This window comes from Chiloscyllium punctatum, chromosome 4 (genome assembly GCF_047496795.1).
Source record: "Chiloscyllium punctatum isolate Juve2018m chromosome 4, sChiPun1.3, whole genome shotgun sequence".
Taxonomy (NCBI): domain Eukaryota; kingdom Metazoa; phylum Chordata; class Chondrichthyes; order Orectolobiformes; family Hemiscylliidae; genus Chiloscyllium; species Chiloscyllium punctatum.
In genome coordinates, this window is record NC_092742.1 from 132,266,298 (window position 1) to 132,289,808 (window position 23,511).

Below are 23,511 nucleotides of genomic sequence, written 5' to 3' on the forward strand. Positions count from 1 at the left end.
GATTCCCACCCAACCATGTTCACCCACACTCGTCACTGACCCATGAATCGGCTTGATGGTAATGGTAGATGGATGGACTATCCTGGGGGAAAGGTTACAGATTGTCATTGAAATCTACAGCATCAGATGATAACCAAGTTTTAGCTGCAATATCTACAGTTCAATTCTACTGACTGCCCCCCAGTTCACACCGAGACCCATTCACCCATCAGCCCTGTACAGAGTGACCTACTCTGGTTTCTGATGCGGAAATACTACCATTTTCATTTTCTCATTCTGCTGGAAGTCTGTCCTTGGTGTCATGTCTCCAATTTGTTACATAAACAATATCCATTTAAGGTAATAATCTGAATCTTTCCCTTTCAGTAATGCCATCTTCTGTATTTGAAGTAAATGTGTTTCCTTCTGGGTTTTTTTCCTGACTATGAATCAGAGCTCTGCAGTATCAGTGATGTCAGCCTTATGCAGTTTCAGAGTCAAGGAACTTGTCACCATGCGTTACTGTTCAGTTCCCAGAGTACAACGCTCCATGTTGGACAGGATGTTTGGGCATCTTTGACAATATGTCGTTGGAAATTGTTCAAAAACAGAAATTGCTGAAGAAATTCTGAAAGATGTTGAAGAATTTTCTGGAGTGAATGCAGAGTTAAACTTGCAGGTCCAGTGAACCTTCTATAAAAGCTTTTTATTTTTATTTCCAGTATCCATAATTATTTATTTAATTGAAAAATTGTTCTGCGCCTATTCATTTCTGGAGAAACTCAGCAGGTCTGTCAACATCTGCAGAGTAAGAGAAACAGAGTTAGCGGTTCCAATCCAGTGTGACAATTCTTCAAAACTGAATACAATTGCAAAATGGTCTTTTAGTCCCTTGCCAGATGTAGAGGATGGGTGGCAGGGAAAAGTGGGTGTGGCAAAAGAAAAACAGGCTTTTAGCAGTGGTGAAAGGAAAGATTCTGTATAACGGGTCGAATTTAAGATGTGAATGGGGGAAAGGGGTTCTCTCTATTGAATGCAAGATAAAAAAGATACAACCACACAAAGCTATACGGAGGCCAGGAGGGAGAATGTTGACCATGTGGTATATACATCTGGCCACAGATATGTTTGCACTGTTGTGATCATCACCCCCTTTAGATAAAGGAATTCAAGTGCTTGAGTTCTTATTGGCACTAGTAAGCGTTTCATGCTGCCTTAGTATTGTAATATGGAGAAAAATAAATCACAGTTTGACTTTTGTGCCGAGTGTTCGTTACCTGTCATTTTTAATATTGATTAATTTTGCAGTGCTTATCTTTAAACGCTTGTTCTTGAAGATTGTATCAGATGGAGTGTAGGATGTTGAGGAGTGATATTATAGAAACTTATAAAATCATGAGAGGTATGGATAGGGTGAATAGCCAAGGTCTTTTCCAAAGGGTAGGGGAATCCAAACATAGAGGGAATAGGTTTAAGGTGAATGAGGGTAGATTTAAAAGGGACAAAAGGGTAGCTTTTGTCCACAGAGGGCTGTGTGGGTATGGAATGAGCTTCCAGAGGTAGAGTGGGAGATGCAAGGACAGCTACAACATTTAAAACTCATTTGGACAAACATATGAATGGGAAACATTTAGAGGCATGTGGACCTAATGAAAACAGATGGGGCTAGTATAATTTGGAAAACCTGGCAAGCATGGACATTTAGAAAAGCTTCATGCAGAGTCAGGATGGGTTTGTGAAAGGGAAATGATATTTTTCCCTGTAAAATCACGCAAAGTATTTCTGGAGATGCCTGAAAATGTAACAACGGACTCGATAAAGGGGATCTGGTGGACACCAGGCTTTCCAGAGATTTTCGACAAGGTATTACAAAACAAAAGTTCATACACAAAACAGAAGCTCTAGGACGTCGGATACTTTATTAACATGGGATGATGATTGTTTAACACAGAAATCGAAGAGTCGGGATTAACGGATCTTTATGGTAAAGGTTTATTGCCTGGAGTACCACAAATATCAGTTTGATGGCATCAGTTATTTGCAATCTATGCTGACAGCCTGAAGGAGGGGGCTGAGTGCAATATACATCCGAGTTTGAGGATGACACTGCGAATCAAAAGGCAGGCTGTTACTTAATGGAGAGAACTTCCAGAAAAGGAACAGTAAAGGCATTGGAGTCTTCCTGGATATGAAACATAAAGTCAGCATCATGATGCAGCAAGGAACTCGCTTGGTTCATTAGGCAGTTTCCTGGGAAGGAAGGGTTGTGTTATTGAGAAACTCTAAGATGGTGAGGCGATAATTCATTGGGGTATAAATGAATGAGGAGTGATAATGCAGAAACCTACAAGACACAGAAGGGGTTGGAGAAGGTAGATGTTAAGAAGTGTTTTTCCATTCTTGAGCAAAGTGTCGAACTCGAGGACATAGATACCGAATAAGGAACATCGATTTCAATCTGAGATGCAGAGTAATATCTTCTCTCTAAAGGTAGTGAATGTCTGGAATTCCCTAACCCAGAGAGGTGTGGAGGGATACAAGGAGTCGGCAAGAGAGTGGAGTTGAGCCCTGGAGTAGATCAGCCATGTCCTTATTAAATGACAGGGTTAGCTTGAGGGGCCGACTGACCTACTCCTGTTCCTCTTTATTAATTTCACATGTTATGCTTTTGGAAAGTAACGGGTTATTTTGCTGGAAATCGTGTTGTACAATGTTGCATTCAGGGAGACCAGAGGATTTGTTGTTTTAACCCTGTGTGGGGTATGTGGCTATATTCCCAGCGTATCTGGGTCTGCAACATGACCCACATCTGGAGCAGAAGTTACAGAGAGGGGAAGCCTCGAAACAGGGTCTGGGGGGTGGGGGTGATGGTCACTTCCTGATCCAGCCTGGATTTTCCAAGTACATTTCCAAAACTACACCTAACCATCGGAGTGGCCTTAATCTGTCCCTGTTTAACATGTCCGAGGGCTGAATGGAACATCAGAACATAGGGCTGAGGGACACAAGTGGGCCATTCAGCCCTTTCACACTACTCCACCAGTAAATAAGGTCATGGCTCATCTCATTGTGATCCCAGCTGCACGTTTCTTTCCATGCACCATTATCACTGATTCACCTGTCCATGGAAAATCAGACAAAGCCAGCTTCGATGTAATATAAAGGTCAAACCACTCCAAACTTCTGGGAAAGAGAATTCCCACTTGACTGAAATCCCACTTTGTGGATTTATCCTAATTCCTGCTCTGACGAAGGTTGGATGGTATCACTGTTTCCTTTTCTCGTCCCATTCCTCCACTGCTGACACCAAATTTTAAATGTAACCAGGTTGGTGATATGGCCGATGATAAAGTTCTCAGATTGAGTCAGGTTCAGTGACAGAAACAAGTCAGGCAGATTTCTTTAGTTAGCCACAAGTAACTAATAGAACTAACGGATGCGCGTGGTGGATCTGTGGTTAGCACTGATACCTCCCGTTAACAAGTAGCTGCGTTCAGTTCCAACCTCGGGCAACCCTCTATGTTGATTTTGAACATTCTCCCCATGTCTGTGTGGATTTCCTCCCAGTGTTCTAGTTTCCTCCCATTGTCCATAGATATGCAGCTTAGAGCGGATTGTCCATGCTAAATTGCTCATAGTGCCCAGGGGTGTGTAGGTTAGATAGGTTAGTGATGGGAAATGCAGGGTTACATGGATATATTAGTGGGGGGCAGGTCCGGAGGGGATACTGTTCCGAAGGGTCAACGTGCTCTTGATGGACGGAATGTCCTGCCTCCACACTGTAGAGATTCTATAAAAACAACAAGAAGTTTGGAGTATACAAACACCCAGTGGGTATCTATCTGATCACTGTTCCCTTGGTTTTGTATGTTTCAATAAGATCACCTCTCGTTTCAAGAGTAACCTGTTAAAGCTTTCATAATATAAGACCATCATTCCTGGAATACATGAAGTGAAACATCTAACTGCTTCCAGTTTAATTATATCCTTTCTCAGGTAAGGAGACAAAAATAATCTCTCACACAGATGAAGTTATTTTTTGTTTTCTCAGTGGTGAGAGTATTTGGAACTCTCTTCCTTGCAGAGCATTGGAGGCAGAGATATTGAATATGTTTGAAGCACTGCTCCAGCACATCTAGGAATATAATGCAAAATGAAATGATAATATCGATAAAATGTTAAGGGGAAATCCAAGATGGTGATGATGTGGAAGGTCTGCTTTGTTGAGCTCTGCATCACAGCACAGGAAAAGTGGTTCCTAACCCACTCCATCCCAGCCATTTACTTAAAATGCTTAGTTTTTGAAAGTTCTGAGAGTTGGCAGTTGTAGTATTTTTAGTTTGTGTAGTTTTTAAGCTCTATGAGACTTTGTTTATTAATGATCAGTAATTCAAGTTCTTCCTCTCTCCAGTTCAAATGTTGCAAGAGTGTGTTCTGGGTAATGATGTGCTTAAATGGTCTACCTGGAGCATTAAGGTGAGCCATTGGCCAGAAAAGAGGAAAAACGTTCATTCTAGTCTAAAAAAGAGAGGGTGGACGTTGTCCTATTGCAGGAGATGCACCTTGATGACAAGGAACATTTGACATTACAGCAGGTCGGGCTTGATCTGGTTTATTTCTCGTCTTTTAATATTACGAGGAGGGGAGAAGCCATACTGGATAAAAAGAATCTTCCATTTAACCTACTACATTGTATTTGACACTCACGGGAGGTTCATAATACCCAAAGGCTTGAACTATAGTAAAGAATATAGTACTTTGAATGTTTATTGCCCCCCACCCCACTCCCGGCGCACCCTCTTAAATTCTTGGTAGATGCATTTTCCAAATTCAGTTATCTTGCATCATGGCACATTATTGTAGAAGTTTTCAAAAGTCTTATGGACCCCACGGTGGACAGAATGTCCAAAGATGCCCCAATACCCTCGTTATAATGTAAGTAATTAGTGGATATGCGTGCAGAAAGAGAGCTGGTGGATGTCTGATGGCAGATCTACATAACAAGTAGGGATTTTATTTTCTTCTTTAACCGGCATAAATGCCACATGAGGGTTGATATCTTCCCCATTCCTGCAACAATGTTAGATTCGGTGGCATCCTGCACAATTGGGAATGTTACCATTTCTGACCATGAAGCAGTATACTTATTGATTAAATTAAGGGCAATATAATAGATTTGAGACAATAGCGAATGTATCCCTTTATTCTTAAGACTAGTTGGTTAATTGAGTAGTTAGATTAGTTTACTTACAGTGTAGAAACAGGCCCTTCGGCCCAAAAAGCCCAAACCAACCCACCCACTGACATTGACCCCTTCACCTTACACTGCTGGCAATTTACCTTACCTGCACATTTTTGCACTGTGGGAGGAAACCCACGCAGACACAGGGAGAATGTGTAAAATCCACACAGGCAGTCACCTGACACAGGAATCGAACCTAGATCTCTGGCGCTGTGAAGCAGCAGTATTAACCATTGTACCACTGTGCTGACTACTGCAAAGAATTCAGATCTTTCTTAGCCATTAATTCAGATTCAACCAGTAACTCATCCACTCTATGGGAAATTGCTAAGGCTTATGCCAAGGGAATAATTATTCTTTATGATGTAGCAGAAGGGGAAGCAGGAACGCTGGTTTGAGGCAAAGCTGAGGGCAGCCGAGAGTGCATACGTGATAGACCCTTAGTGGCTAAGCTGCAGAGGATCACAACGCTTCGGTCTACAGTGAATTCCACGCTCACACAGGCAGCCAGGAAGGAACTTACTTTTGCAAAAGAAAGGCTGTTTGAACATGGTGATAAGCCAGGCAGGTATTTATTCTATCTTGGAAGGAAAACGAGCGCCCCTCCTAAGCCATTACCTCAATTCGGGAAGGTATTGGGATCCTTACCTTCAATTCCAAAAAGATTAATGTCTCCTGTCCGAGATTTTTCACCGAATTATTTCAGACTGAACATTTTGAGGATAGATGGATTAAGATGGAGTCATTTTTCAAGATCCTGGGTCTTCCAGGAGTAACCCCTGAATATGTGTTGTGAATTAATGCACCATCGTCAGCATGGGAGGGTGTGAAGCAGCTTCAGAATGTAAAGGCGCACGTTCCTGACGGATTTCCTAGTGAATTTTATAAATAATTTATAAACCTATTGTCAGGGCTGATGTTTAACGTGTTCCATCACTCATACAGTCAGGACCCCTCCCTCCATCCTTAAGAGAGGCTCATATCTCTCTGATGCTGAAGAAAGGAGACCCAGGAGGATTGTGCTTCTTACACGCTAATCTCACTTTTAAATGTTGATTTCAAAATCCTGTCTGAGACTCGTGATTTAGGCTGGAAACTTTGCTGCCTTTCATTGCCAAAGGGGACCAAACAGCCTTTATAAAGGGCCACAGATCTTCCTACAATGTGAGGAGGTTATTCAATATGATCCAAGAGTCTCAACAACAATCTGCCCAGGGATTATTGATCTCTTTAGATGAGAGAAGGCATTTGATTGGGTTGAGTGGCCGGATCTCTTCTGTACATTAGAACGGTTTTGTCTGTGCAAAGTTTTTATCAAGTGGGTGAGGGTCCTTTACCGCGATCCTCTGGCTGCAGTTCTCACTAATGGTGTGGCCAACCAGTAATATTAATATTTCTCCAGGCAGCCGACAAGGTTGACACCTTTCACCATTCTTGTTTCCGTTGAGGATTGAGCCACTGGCGGAGGCCATCCGTAGGGATGCCAACATATCTGCCCCAGAAGTGGGATAGAAGTCACGAAAGATTACATTGTATGCAGATGAGGATCTTACGTTTTTTGTCAAATCCCGCAATTTCGGTAGTTCATGTGATGCAATGCATAAATTCACTTGTTGCCTTTCTTGTGATAAGATTAATTTTATAAAGTTGGAGGCCATGCTTACGGGAGGTCTTAGGGAAATACCTGATACTGAGAGCAAATCCTGGCTTCCTTTTAAGTGGTCACGGGGGTGGTTTCCCTATTTCAGTATATTCATTATATCTGTTTTTGATCACGTATTTAACGTGAACTATGTCCATGTGTTTAACAAAATTAAACAAGACCTTCAAAGACGGGAGGCACTTCCAATATCCTGGCTCGTTCGGATAGCTCTTATTAAAATGAATGTCCTTCCTCATTTCCTATACCCCGTGCGAATGCTTTCTTTGATGTTTCCCACACAGATATTTCGGAAACATAATGGCGAGTTTAGCTCTTTTATTTGGTGCCATAAGCGATTCTTTATCAAGTTAACAAAATTGCAACTGCCCCACAGATTGTGGGGGGTAAATCTCCCTGATTAAAAGCAATCAATTAAGCTCTTTTATCATCCTATGTTAGTGCCTGGACCGCTGAGGACTCGGCATCAATACGGCTAGACATTGAGCCCTCTCAGACAAAGTGAACCCTTATTAGTCAGTTATTCTTAGATAAAATGACAACATTTATGTAGCATTGTCAAAAAGCATTGGATATTATCTCAGTTATTTCATCTTCAAATACTAGAGTGATACGCGCCTTAATCAGAACTATTGGTATTTAAATTGTTTCCATTTACATCTCTTCCTCGCAGTGACTTTCACATTTGCAGCATCCCTTGTCAAGGCACAGTGGAGATATGGAGCTGTAAATGGATGGGAGCTGCACATCCTATCAGTTCCAAAATTGGCTGCAAGTTTCCCCACACTGGGCTGCGATCTAACACAGTGTTACCGAACAATGCAACAGCCTTGGTTTATATATGAATGAACCAGTGCGGACTGCACAGCTCCCGACACTGGACATTTAGCCCAGGATTATAGATCCAGCATTGGTGTGGGCTGCACGTAGTTTCCCTCTGCACATAGCTGGGTTGCATTCAGCAGTACACTAGCCGGATCTACACAGTGCTCCATCCTGAATATGTAATGGACGGGCTGGTTATGTGAGTTGGATTGCGAATGTGAGAGAACTAAACATCTGGCTATGTCTTTATTTTGTGTTTTAATTCTTTTGATTGGACTCTTCAAATCGTGACTCATCTGGTAAGACCCATCCCTCTAGATGAGTCATGGTAACTGTTGTTACAGCATCTGAGTCTGCAACATGACCAACAAATGGAGCAGAGGCTGCAGAGAGGGGCAACTCTGTAAAATGGAATGAGGGAATCACCATCAGATCAGCCGTGGTCTTCGTGAATGGTGGGGCAGGATTGAAAGGACCACTGATGCAACTTATCATATATTTCCGTTTGTTCCAAGAAAACTCCCCTTCTCTCCCAGTGTCCCATACTGGTGGGGAGTGAATCACCTCCTCCTGTTCCTGCGTAATAGGATCCTTGGGCCTCACTAGCCTCCAGAGTTCCCTGTGCCCCAGTTTTGAGCAGTTGAATAACTGGCTCCTGTTCCTGTGTCCAAGTCTCAAACAGTTGAGTGACTGTCTCCAGTCCCTGTGCCCCAGTTTCAAGCAGTTGAATGACTGCCTCCTGATCCCAAGTTGGTGAAAGTAGATGTCCTCCTCCTGCTCCTGAGTAACAGGCTTCAATAGCTCTGTGCTCACCTGCTGCTCCTGTGGAATGGAGGTGAGGGACTGAATGGCCTCTTCACATTCTTTACAGCTTCTCTTGACTAACGGCCTTTCCCCTGTTTCTGTAAAACACCATCAAATTCTGAATGATGTATTTTTGTATTTGACTCTCTGTAATTGAGCAAACAAGCCGACTGGCAAAATTCAGAAGCTGAATGGCCTCCTCCTGTTCCCATGTTATACACTGAAGAGTCAATAGACTCTCTCAGAGATGTACAGCACGGAAAAAGATCGTTCGGTGTGTTATCCATACCGCCAAATATCCTAAAGTAATCTCGTCCCCCTTGCCAGCACTTGGCCCATCTCCCTCTAAAACCTTCCCATGCATGTATCCATCCAAATGCCTTTTAAATGGTGTAACTGTACCTGCCTCCACCACCTCTTTTGTCTGTTCAATCCATACACACAGCGGTCTCTGTGTGAAAATGTTGTCCCTCATGTCCCTTTTTAAATTTTTCTCCTCTCACCTTCAACCTTTGTCTTCTAATTTTGGACTCGTCTATCCTGGGAAAAGACATTGACTGTTTACCTTATCTATGCCCCTCATGATTTTATAAACCCCTTTAAGGACCCCCCTCAGCCTCAACACTTGAAAATAGCCCCCGCCTATTCAAACTCTCACGGTAACTCTGACTCTCCAACATCTGCAACATTGTTTTAAATCTCTTCTGCATCCTTTCAAGTTTGACAACGCCTTTCTGAAAACAGGGAGACCAGAATTAAAGGCAATATTACAAAAGTGGCCAAACCAATGTCCTGTACAGATTTAACATGTCATGTAAATGCTTCGACTCAAAGCATGCACCAATAAAGGGAAGATCATCAAATGCCTTCATCACTGCGCTGTCTACCTGTAACAGTACTTTCAAGGAACGGAGAACCTGCACCACGACGCTAGCTTTGCTGCCTCACAGGGCAGTGACCTGGGTTTAATTCCAATCTTGAATGACTCGCTGTGTGGAGTTTGTACATTCTCCTCTTGTCTGCGTGAGTTTCCTCTGGGTGCTATGTTTTACTCTGACAGTATAAGAATATACAGATAAGGGTAGATTGGCCAAGCTAAATTGCGCACCGTACCCAGAGATGTGTAGGGGAGGTGAATTAGCCATGGGAAATGCAGGCTCAGAGGGATAGGGCAAGTGTTTGTCCAGTGGGATACTGTTTAGAGGTTCGGTGTGGCCTCGATGGGCCGAAAAGCCTGTTTTCTAACTCTAGGGATTCGATAATTTCTATGGAGTTCTCCTTCACTGCCAGCTTTTGACAGGGCACTACCTGTAAGTCTTACCTTGACTTGTCTTGCCAAAATGCAACACCTCATATGTAACTAAAATATACTCTATCTGCCACTCCTCAGTTCACCTAAAAAAGGTCCCATTATCGTCTGAGAGATCATTCTTCACTGTAGACTACACCACCAAATTTGGAATTATCTACAAACTTACTGACCATACTTCATAAACTCAAATGTAAATGATTTGTATCAGTGACAAAAGGCAGTGGACCCACTATTGATCTTTGCGGCACGCCACTGGTCACAGGTCTCCAAGTTTAATGAACAAATGCCCACTGTCACGCCCTGTCTCCAATATTCAAGAAAATTTCGGATCTAAATGGCGAGTTCTCCCTGGATTCGGGGAAGTCTAACCTTGCTAACCAGTCTACCATGTAGAACATTTTGGTAATCTTACTGAATTCCATAAAGACAACATCCACTGGCCTGTCTTCATCAATCATCTTCATCACTTCCTCAAAAGATTACACCGAGTCAGTGAGACGTGATATCCAATGTACAAATCCCTCTTCAGTCCTTGTCTTTTCAAATGCATGTACATCCTTTCCAACAAAATCCCCTCCAACAATTTAGTCACCATTGACGTCAGGCTCAGCGATCTATGGTTACCTGTTTTTTCCCCTTACTTTTTAAATAATGACACTATGTTAGCAGCCCTCCAGTCTTTTGACACCTCACCTGTGGAAATCAATTATACAAATATATCAGCAAAATGCTGACCAATTTCTTTCCTAGCTTCTCACAAACATTTGGGATACAACTGATCAGGTCCCAGGGATTAGTTCACCTTTATGTGTTTTAAAATGTCAAACACCTCCTCGTAATATAGACTTCTTTCAATGTTTCACTGTATATTTATTCATTCTCTCGCTCTTGTAACCTCCTCCTCATTAAATACTGAGGAGAAATTTTTGTGTCATATCCCTCCAATCTCTGGTGGTTCCACACATAGGTAGTCTTACTGATCTTTAAGGGGCCCTGTTATCCCCCTAGTTAATCTTTTACCATTAAAGGATTTGTAGAATTTCTTCAATGCCTCGTTAACCCTATTTCTAAAGCCATTTCATGTCCACATTTTTCTGGCCCGAATTCCCCGTTGACTATACACTTATTGCCCTTACACACCTCTCGGGATTCACTTGATCTCAGCTCTGTTTACCGGACATATGCCTCCTTCCTTACCTTGACCGTAACATCAATATATCTAGCCATCCAGCACTCCCTGCACCCACCAGCCTTGTCCCTCTCACTAATAGGAACACGTTGGCTCTGGACTCTCTGAAACCACATTTTGATGGCCTTGCATTTATCAACCATCCCTTTACCTGTGAATAGGGTATTCCAATCAGCCTTTCACAGGGCTCGCCTAACACTTTCAAGATTGGTCTTGTTCAAAGTTAGAACTTTAATGTTGACATCAGGTATTTCCTATTCCACAACTAATTTAAAACTAATATTTATGCGTAACAGACTTGAAAGTTAAATCAACACTTCCTGCCCCCCTATAACGGGCTCGAAAGTTTGACTAGGCTCCTTCTGTCCCTCTGTAATAGACTCAAGAGGCTTCATGGTCTCCTCCAGTTCTTCTAAACACACTCGAGAGGCTGCACGGCCTTCTCCTGTCCTTGTGTAACAGATCCGAGACACAACAACCCGTGGATTATGAGCAGCCGCTAAACTGTATCTGATGGAGGTCCATCCTTTCTCAGATACAGAAACACAGACAACACAATGTACTGCAGGTGCCCTCTCAGTGACACCTTATGCAGCTGCAGCAACACATCTCTTTGTTCTGAATGATTCTGTTGACAAAATGTGCCAATATTCCAGCTTTCCACCTTTTCAAGTAGCAACAGGCTAATATGGGCTGAATGGTCTTCTCTTCTCCCTCTGTAAGAGGCCCATTGGGAGAGAATTTCTTTGGCCTGTTCCTGAGCAGCAGTCCCAATGCTCTATCTCAAGTTTATTAAAGGATTTCATAACAGGGCATTAAAACCAGGAGTGGCCGGACATAAGCACCGTATTTTGTGTTCAGGTATCTAGAAACTTGCCCACCCTCCTTTTTTTATTCAGCCGATCTGTTATGTTATAACTGCCTCCTTTCATAAACAGAATGGAACATACATAGACCCCTGCAGTGTTCTTTCATCCATTCCATCCAAAACCAGTATATGAAAAGTGATGTATTGTACTGGTTAACTGAGCCTATTTGTTCAGTGACTGCGATTAATGCCAATCTCCATGGATTCTAATTATCCCAGTGGAGGGTTTCCATCTTTTAATGATAAATGGACTCCGTTCAATGTGTCATCCCATAACATGAGCGGGACCATCACCGACAGCACTGACAGGGATCAGCAGATCCAGAGAGAAGGGGAGGGGAAATCAGAATCTGAGAACATGAGACTGGAATGTTCCAACAATGGATAAGAATTTGAGAACATTAGACTGAAATATTCCAACAATGGATCAGAATCTGAGAACATTAGACAGGAATATTCCAACAATAGACAGGAGCTTAGCCGATTATGTTTGGTATCTTTCTGCATTTGATTGGATGTCATTATCATTGCGGATCTATTACGCTCTTCTCATTAGTCAATCCTTTTATTATCCCTTCCTGGATATCGTTGGTGTTCCTGGTGAGTGTCACTATCCAGATTTTGTTTTTTATAAACCAGTTATGACTGTATTATAGTTATTTCATATCGTCTACACTTCCTGCCACTATTATTGTTCCAATCCAATCCAATCTCTCAATCTAGATATTCACTCTACAGACCACTGCTAACTGCATCAATGAAGGTGTTCAATTACTGTCTCGCTCTCTGCTCTGACAGTGTTACTCACGGATCTCTATGTTGAACTATTCAGTTTCAGGGGAGAATCATAATGCATCGTATCATTGCCTTTGCTGTTAAGAGCATGGAGGTCACTGTCGACTGTTCTGGTTACAAACTCCACTTCCTTCCACTGTTTCCATCCCATCCCTGGCCAATATCTGCAGCTGAAGCAGACAAGTCACAACTTTGAGATCCCTTTGACAATGAGCTGATTCTTGACACCATTCCCTGACATTTCTAACTTGAAATACTCACCACTCCAGAATATATCTCACTGGTTTATTCCATCTGCTGTTTGAACCTTGAGCTATGAAGTACAGGCTTAATGAAGCCAATAATCTGCTGCTGACGTTCCCGGCTTCAAACCTGCCGAAGCAAATCTGATTCGAACTCACACCAAACTCCCATCGATCTGTCATTCATGTGCATGCGGATGTATATTGCTGTTTTGTCTGGCAATGCCTTTATTTTAACATTCTCAAACACTTTACCTCATCTGTCCATGAAATTTCCCTCGTTCTCTCTATTGATAAACAAAAAGCCTGCCAGCTGTTCTTATTTAAAATTGTTTTCTCCATGTGCGTTCCTTCTCAAACAATGAGTTTCACATTCAACCACACCTATCGCGCACACTGTCTCAGTCTCTGATGAACACACAGAGAGAGCAAACCTTCCCATTATCGGCAGTTATCTGATGCGAGTATAGTTAGCATATGTTAGTAAAGTTTGCAATATTCTCCAGATCGTGCAGTTTACTGAGCAACACACTAGCATGGTGTGCACAGCTCTCCATGCTGGGCTGTCATCTTGTCCCAGTTTATGTTTGTTTGTGGTGTTCTGTGAAGAAAATTCAGAATTTGATGTAACAAACCATTCCAGCTGATCTGACAATGCCTGTATTCAATGTTCTCATTCTTGTAATTTTACTCACGAAGATCTCACTTCTGCAGTTAGTCCCACTGCCCTGTCTTTTTCCCCATATTTACACAACATCTTTTCAGTTAATTAACTGCCTGTTTCTGTCTTTAATGTGAATCTCTCTGTCCCTTTGTATCTTTCCCTGGCCTTGGGTTTTGTCTCCCTAGTGTATCGAGTGCTGGCATTGTGTAGCTCCGAAATAATGAAATGGCGTGTGTCAGGCTGTTGTTCACTTCCCGGTGAGTCCCATGTGATGGTTCATGGACAGGTCTGTTTCAGAAGTTATGAGAAACATCCTTGTAACTTGGTGTGTACCTGTGGCTGTCCCTCTTAGGTGACCATGCGATCAGTAACACGAGGAAGACCACTGAGTAAAGGACCAGGCATCTGAAGTGCCTGACAATGCTGTCACTTTTTAAATAAAAGTTTATTTTCTCCTTATTTTTAGTAAGAGGTCTTAAAGGCCAAACTTCCTACTGAAAACGGCTCAAGTAAATAACTTACGGGGGTTTTAGGGTTTTTAATAAATAGTAGTAACCATGGCCAGCTCGCATAGACCAGGCTTTCTAGGTTTCTTTTCATTGTACCAATAACAATCACCAGGTGCTTGGGGTCCCAGAACGGGTGTAAGTTTTAGTAAATTATCCCTAGCTGCTATTCTCTCTGGAAGCTCACTTGATGCTCTTTCCTCCTGGATTGGAGAACTGTATGCAAGAATGCATGTTTGAATGTTCCTTTTTGCCAAGGGGTGTGTTTAGGTGATTGTAGTATATTGGAACAGTTCATTTGTAGAAGGTACTGTATCCATTATACTGGTAAGGTTTCCAATAGTTAAGTTAGTCTAAATTCCTCTTCATTGTGAATGGATTTTGATTAGAGTGTTTAAATACATTGTTTTTTGCTTTATGGTGTGTGGTTTGATGAGTACCATCACATCTGGAACACCCACGTCACATCTACCTTTAAAATAAGAAAAGGTTGGCATCCAAGCTACCCTCTTAAACTAGTTTGAGTCAGTCTGGTTGGTCTATTGCAAACTGGGGACTCTTGTCAAGTTCTAAATCGATAATACCAAATTGGGTTTAGAATTACAATCCCTACAGTCCGCAAACAGTCCATTCGACCCAACAAGTCTACACTGACCCTCCGAGGAGTAACCAACCCAGACCCATTCCTCTACCCTATTATTATACATTTACCGCGATTAAGGCTCCTAACCCACACATCCCTGAAAAGTACAAACAATTTAGCATGGCCAATTCACCTGAGATGCACACTTTTGGATTGTGGGAGGAAACTAGAGAATCCAGAATAAGCTCATGCAGACATTGGAGAGTATGCACTGGGAGGCTATTGGGTTCAAAGGTCCCGTATGGTAGTTGTTAGTGTCTTTGGTTCTGGATGTTGAATTCGGTTGGTTTAAACAGTGTGTTGAGTATAAAGACAATTTCAGTCACTAAGAGTTCTCTGGGTGTGGAAGAAGTAAAGTTAGGGGTAATGAAGGGAAGCTGTAGAAATTGACAGACAAGCTGGAGTTGGGGTTGTGTTTGTCTGTGAGAAAATGAGAGATAATTACAGCTATAGCTCGGCAATTACATTTGGTGGAACCACCATCAGAGTCTTTGGAAATGGCTAGAATTCAATTTCAAATGAGGCACCTTGGACATGAAAAGGAATTGAAACAGTTTGAATTATGATGAAAAGTAGAAATAAAAGAAAAGGAAATGAAGACGAAAGAGAGAAAAAAGAGAGAAGAAAAGCAGAGAGTTTCAACTTCAAAAGTTAGTAATTAGAGAGGAAAGTTGACATAGAAGGTGGAGATGAAGGCAGACAGTCGGCTGGATAAGGAGGATAGTGAGGATGAGCAACCCTATATAGCCAAAGGTCTGATGGGGATCTGTTTAAATACATCCAGGTATTATCTAAATTTGATGAGAATGATGGAGGGAGCCTTTTTAATATCATTTCAGAAAGTGGACAAACAAATGCAGTTGCCAGAGAACATATGGATTTCGTTGATTCAAACAAAGCTGATCGGCATTTGCATCCCTATCAGAGGAGGTATCTGTTGAGTATGAGGAGGTAAGGAAAGCTATTTGAAGATGCATATGAGCTTGTGCCAGATGCTGACAGATAGTGTTTCAGGAATCTAAAATAGCATGCCTGGTTAAACGCACGTTGTGTTTGAAAGGATCAAACAAATTTTGAAAGGTGGGGAATGGTATTAAAACAGAGCAAACCTATGACCCTTAGAGAGTTTCTTATTTTCGAGAAGTTCAACAATTTACTTCCTGCAGTCATGAGAACTCATGTGGAAGAGCAGAGAGTTACAATGGGAAGGTTCGAAGCTAAAATGGCTGATGATGATGATTGAGTTCAGAAATCAAAGTTTGGTTTCTGTGAGAGATTGAGAAGAATGTGTGAGGTTTTCTTAGAACATATCCCTGTGAGCGTAAGGTTTACTGGCATAGGCCAGGAGTAGCAGGTAAAGAGGTTACAGCATTAAGAGGTAAAGAAGGATGTAATTCTTTTATGCTGAGACATGAGGAGCTATGTCATTCAGAGGGACTGTTGGAGAGATGAGAAGTGCTCCGTTATGTAACGTGTGGTTGGAGTGTCCAGTGGAAACATCAACAGATTTATTCCACAATGGGGAAAGGGGGCCTTGAGCTTGGTGTTGGTGTTACAACATTTCAGCATTTAAATTGCAAATAACGTATTTGAGACAAATCGTTTTCACTGATCGTAACCCCTTAAAGTTTTTGGAGAAGTTTAGGGAGAAAAATACCAGTCTGTGTCGACTGAGCTTATTATTTCCGCCATTCAATATGAAATTATACATGTGACACGGTTAGAAAACCTAAGTTTTGACACGTTGTGGAAACTTGAGTGAAGAAAGACAAAGGCATTCTGTGGCAGGAGTAAAATGACTGAAATCGAATCTCGTTGTGAACATTTGTATGCTCAGAGTCAATGTAATATATATGCATTGCAGTCAATAGACTATAGACAATAGGTGCAGGAGTAGGCCATTCTGCCCTTCGAGCCTGCACCACCATTCAATATGGTCACGGCTGATCATTCCTAATCAGTATCCTCTTCCTGCCTTATCTCCATAACCCTTGATTCCACTATCTTTGAGAGCTCTATCCAACTCTTTCTTAAATGAATCCAGAGACTGGGCCTCCACTGCCCGCTGGGGCAGAGCATTCCACACAGCCACCACTCTCTGGGTGAAGACGTTTCTCCTCATCTCTGTCCTAAATGGTCTACCCCGTATTTTTAAGCTGTGTCCTCTGGTTCGGCACTCACCCATCAGCAGAAACATGTTTCCTGCCTCCAGAGTGTCCAATCCTTTCGTAATCTTATATGTCTCAATCAAATCCCCTCTTAGTATTCTAAACTCAAGGGTATACAATCCCAGTCACTTCAGTCTTTCAGTGTAAGGTAATCCCGCCATTCCCGCCAGTTTACTCGCAGAGGAAGATTAGGAGGTCTAAAATGAATCCCTTTTTGTATATTGATGGATCATTTTTTTCAAGGTGGAGTTGTGAGTATACTATCACTGTAAAAAGGTTATTTTATCTTGGGATTTTCTTTTGAAGAGAGGTTATAAAGGCAGAGGTGCAGAACTGCTGTCTGAAAACAGTTTAAGTATATAATTGAGAAAGCCTTTAGGTTTTATTAAAACATTGGTAACAATGGAAGGACAGCGGCCAGCTCTCCCAGACCAGGTTTTCTCGGTTTGCTTTTAGCTGCAGCATTCAGAAGCTGTTGTGGATCCCGGAAAGGGTTGGAAGTTTCAATACATGATCCCCAGCTGCTTTTCTCTCTGAGATCTCTGTTGATGTTGATATCTCTTCGATCGGAAAACTGCATGTAAGTATCTGTATTTGAATATATCTTTGTGCCAAGCAGTGTAAACCAAGAAGGTACGGTATCTATTGTTTGTGTAAGTGTTCAAACATATAAGTTATCTCAAAATGTTTTTTCTTTAATTGTATTTTAACGAAAGCATTTGAATAGATTATATTTTGCTTAATGTCGAGTGGTTTGACCAGTCACAACATATCTGGAACGCAAACTTCACATCTATTTTTAAAATAAGGAAAGGTCTAAGCGACCTTCTTAAAATATTTTGCAGGGATCTGGTCTGGTCCACAACACTTATAGATGAGGAGTTTCTGACTGACTCTTTACGAAAATTAAGTGGAGGGGTTGGGGGTGGTTTGCTGGAGGTTGTGCTGTGAGCTGCCTGAGACATTCAGGGAGACATGAGGATTTGCTGACCCATCTTTGGGTGGAGCCTGGGGACTGTAGTTACAGCATCTGGGTCTGTAACATGAGCAACAAATGGAGTAAAGGTTACAGAGTGGGGAAACTCTGAAAACACAGAGTTAGTGTATGTGTGGAAAGGGATCTGTTGGACCCACCCGAGTTTTCCATTAACAGCCTCGCAAGCTACACTTAATCCAGGAGGGGACACCGAGTGAACAAGGAGCTGGTCACAGAGCAGTGTCACCTCCTTTAACGCGTCCTGCAGCATCCCCCTCGGGGAAAGGACGGTGCTGCCAGTGGCTGTTCGGGTCACAGTTTCATTCAGCTTCTATGTTCTGGAACTTTCCAAACAGGACTGGGTGACATAGCCATCATCTCCCAGTATGTTGCCATCAATGTAACCATTCGGTGATGGAGGATATATATGGTGGATGAGGTAAATACATCGTTTCCCCCACAGCAGGGAGCTGCCGGGAGTATCCAGTATAATGGGATTCCCGATGGTGTACATGGCATCTGCAGAGTACCCATGTCAATGGGGAGAGGTAGAAGAACTGAAGGAGCTCTCTCTCTGTTAATGTTACCGTGTGTCCATGCACAGTACACTGTGTTGGTGAATACCTCTGTCCTGACAGCAGCCACAGTTCCTTCATTCACAAGCAGACAGCATTCCCATCGTCTTCGGGTCTCCATGTAGAAATGAATGAATGTATCTTGGATAAAGGCCGTCCCCTTAATACATGCTTGAAAACAGTATCCCCATCACCAACCAAACACTTCAAAACATTCCATGTGTACGCAGAGCAATGGGGTCACTTGGAGCATCAAGGAGCAGACGATCAGGGATGGAGCAAAACCTCCCATGTCTGAACGGGTCTGAGTGAACCCCCCAGTACACAGTATCATTAATCCCTGTAATCCCTCTCCATTTCAGTAACATACTGCCTTCCATTATTCCTGTAAATGAAATGACAGCTTATATCATGTTATATTGCACATGCGAAATTATTATCCATTTCCTTTACCTCTCTTGATAATTTAATCTCTTGCTTATCACAGCAGCATGACCAAACTCAGTATTTCTATGTCTGTTCCATCCTCCTGATCATTGATATAGATTGTAAATAGTGGAGGACCCAGCACTGGTCACTGTGTGACTCCACTGGTGACGTTCTGTCAAACTGATTAAGACTGATGTATCTGAAGCGCCTGCTTCCTCTTTGATACACAGTCCTCTCCCATTACTGTGTAATACAGTGGAAAAGCTGAATATGAACGAGGAGAATCAGTCAGGAATCCAACCCCTCGAATCTGCTCCGCCATGGAATACAATCATGGCTTATGTCATCGCGGCCTCTGTTCCACATCCCTGCTATCTCTCGATCGTCAAACTCTAGTCTCTTGTTGGAGATTGTGGCTGATGAAAAAAATATCTACTCCACATCTACACTTTCAATTATATTTCAAATCTTTCAGACCTCAATGAGCTCTCCTATCGTTCTTATAAAATCGAGAGTATAGGCCTGAACTGCTCAATTTCTCTTCATAAGACAAACACTTCAAATATGGAATCATTCTAATGAAGCTCTTCTGAATTGCGTCCAATGGAAATACCTCATTCTGTAGGACACCCAAACTGTACTCCAGTTGCAGCCTCACTAATGCCTTGCATAGCTACAGCAACACTCCCTACCTTTCTATTCTATCCTTTTACAAATAAACGATGAAGTTATACTTGCATTTCTCAGTATTTGAAGTACCCGCAAGCAAGTTTTCTGTGATATGCAAGCAGGCACCCAGATCCCTCTGCACTTAAGCACTTTGAAGTTTCTCTCCATTTCGATAATAATTTGCCTTTTTATTAGGCTGGCCAACTTGAATAACCCCATATTTATCCACTTTAGTTTTCATTGCCATATGTTTGCCCATTCACCCAATCTATACATATAGTTTTTTAAATCTCTTGCATCATCATCACCAATGTTAGTGTCATCTGAAAATGTAGCTATTGTATTTTCTATCCCGTCAACCGAGTAATAATATTGATCCCAAATGGTTGAGGCATGAGAAATGAAATCAATGGCACCCAACAAATTGCATTTTCCAATATAAAATGATGTATTTAGTTCATCTGACTGCATTTTGTTAGTTAACCAATCCTCCATCCAAACCAATAAATTAGTCCTAAACTGATGCTGTCTGATCTTACCACTCACACTTTGGAGAAGCGACATATCCGATGCCTTCACGAAGACCAGATATATTCCATCTCCAGGATTCCCACTATCCACCTTGTTTGTCACATCTTTAAATAACTCAAGAAAACACTTCAATCATGGTTTATCTTTTGTGAAACCATGTTGAGTCCGATGGATTGTGGTTTACGTTTGCAAATGTCCTCAACAATGGATTCTAATAATTTGCCTTAAATTACAATACTTTATTGTTACATTTTACTCCCTAATGTATTCAGTTATTATAAGTTCTTCCCTTTTGAAAACCATTACGTTTTCTTTGAATTCCTATTTGATGGGCAAAAGGTTTTAAGAGATGTGCTCCAATTGCTACATAAGTGGTATGTGTGGCTGACTGGACTCATCATCCTGCTGGTGTACAAAATCGATGGGATGAAGTCTTTCTGGCGTTCCCATGTTGTCATCCAGAAGGACAGAATGACCACCTCCTGTTGATGCGTTAGATGGGTGGGGGATTATGGAATCTTCCCGTTGCTGTGTAACATTTTGAGGGTCTGATGGGTCTTCTCATATTTCTTCATAATCGGTGGAGATACTGAACGGTCTCCTCGGGTCCCAGAGATGGGAAGAAGGGAGCGATTAGTCTTCTCTTGTTCCCATACAACAGACACGTGTCTGAATTACCTCCTCCTTTCTCATGAAAAAAGTCTCAGATAGTTTTTATCCTAACACATTTCCCTTGCAACAGACTCGGTGGGTCTGAATGGCCTCCTGTTATCCCAGTGTAACAATCTCCAGTCACTGTGTGACCACTTCCAGTTCCTATGTTACGGACTTGAGGAGGCTGAATGGACTGATCCTGTTGCTGTGTAACAGGATACTGGTGCAGCATGGCCTACTCTGGGTCCAGTGTTATAGATTCGAGGGGCTGATTGGCCTCAAATATATATGAAGCTTGAGGGGCTGAACAGTGTCGTCCTATTCTGTTGTAACAGGCTCAAAGGCCTGAATATCCTCCTGTTGTTCCTGTGTAACAGGCTGGAGAACGGAATGGATTCCCTCACTATCTATGTAATTCTCTTCAGTTGTTGACTCCTTCCTGTAATCTATGTTGAAATAAGATCATCCTTTATTTTTGTAAACTCCAATGGCTATTGGATCAACCTGATCATCCTTTAGTTATAAGCTAGCACCTTCATTGCAGGAATCAGCTGATGGAACCATCTCTGAGCTGCCTCCAATATAACAACATTCTTTCTTCATTGAAGAGACTAAATCAGTACACACTACTCCAGATGTGATCTCACTAAGATCCTGTACAGCAGCAGCAACACTTTACCAGCTTGTTGTAAGGTTCCCACCCAGGTTAGAGCTGTCTCAGCTCTCTGGGGAAATACAGAGCATTTATGAACGATCATTGTCCTTCTCTGCTCCACTAGCATAACGGGAGATCTGGAGAAAATGTCACAATGATTCTTGAGAAGATCATAAATGATGTGGCGAGATGATCTCTACCATTAATCTCCCCAAAGTCCACGTCACTCAGATTCTACAGAATCTTGTAATGTGGAGCGTAAAAACAGCAAGGAGAAGGAAACATTGATGGGAGTTATATATCAAAGTTAAAGCTGCAATACAAATGCTGGACATGTTATAAAACAGGAAAATGAGACATACACATTTGTGGCTACTCCAGTAATAATGTCCTGTTTACATTATATCTAAACTGTGTTAACCCAACTGAATGCTAATGCTGGGAAAAATGGATTTCATGAGCATGTGTTAGATGGTGGCATTAACATTTTGTCGAGCAAAATGGAGCTAGAGATCAGGTTATTTAGGAATTAATGTTGGATGATCAGAAAAGCTAATTGGAAATTTTGCTGGAAAACACATTTTGGGAACAGTGACCACAATGCATTGGTTTTCTTTTATGCTGTTTGAGTACACGGTAGTTTTTGTTTTATTTGAAGTAACTGTTATAAATCTGAATCAGGCAAGCCCTCAAGGTGTGAGGAGAAAGTGGGCACTGCAGCTGCTGGAGATCAGTGGCGCTGGAAAAGCACAGTCAGGTATCGTACTAGGAGCAGGAGCATTGACGTTTCGGGCACAACCCTTTATCAGGAATGAGGCTTCTGGGTCAAGGCAGCTGAGAGACAAATGAGAAGGGGGTGTGGCAGGAGGCAGGTAGCTAGGAATGCGATAGGTAGATGAAGGTGGTGTTGAAAGTGATTGGTGATGAAGGGAGACAGAACGCCTCATCTACTGCATCCTTTAAACTCAGTGTGGTCTTCTCTACATTGGTGAGACATACGTGGATCATTTCAGAGAACATCGCTGGAACTGCCACATTGACCAACTCCACCACCTTGTGGCTAAACACTTTAACTCCCCTTTCCACTCTGCCAAGGACGTGAGAGGCCTGGGGCTCCTCCATCGCCAAACCCTAACCACCCGAAAGGATCCTTTTCTGCATTGGGACCCTCCAACCACAGGGAATTAATATAGATTTCACCAGTTTCCCCATTTCCCGTAACTCCACCTTATCCAGTCCAATATTCCAACTCAGCACACTCCCCCCTTTTGAACGTTCGTATGTGTTCATCTTCCTTCCCATCAATCTTGTCCACCCTCCTCTCCGACCTAACCCTTTCAGCCTCACCTTTAACTACCTATTAGGTCAAAGGAAGCAGCTTAGAGAAATGCCAAGTGTTGTAGTAAGCCAGTGGATTCAGAGAAATGTAGGACCCAGCAACGGATGACCAAGAAACTGAGACGAAAATCAAAAGGCGAAACAGCATGCAAACGAAAGAAAAACATAAAGACTGAAGAAAACCGTAAAGACTGCTAAAAAAAAACGTGCATCAGTGTATGAAACAAAAGTAAAAACAAGGTCAAATGTGGAACAGTAGGTGTGCAGACAGGGTAACTTATTGTAGAGAACACAGAAGACAACAGAGAAATCGCATGGAAAAGAAACAGTTCCTTTAGGTCTATCTTCAAGGCAGAATATCCAGAAATTCTCCCAGAAATACCAAGTGACCATAGGACTTGTGTAAGTAAAGTCGAAGATCATTCTTATCAGTGTTGAGGTCATCTTCGAAAAGAAAGCTGGATTGAGTATAAATCTGACAGATCAGATGTACTTCATAAAAGAATTTCAGAGGAAGCAACAATAGATGTATTGATTGCATCGCAGATTTTCATGTTATTTTCCAATAAATTCCGAAAAGATATTTATCCAATCTGGTTATGGCAAACGTTATAAATATTATCCAACAGTTTAAGAAAGAATGAAGATGGAGAGTGGTGAACTACAGAACAGTAACTTGTCATCCGCGGTCGGGTGTCTGTTGGGCTCGATTATAAAGAACGTGTTACTGGATATATAGAAGGTAATGGGAAAACTGGGGAGGATGATAATGCATCGATGAAAGAAA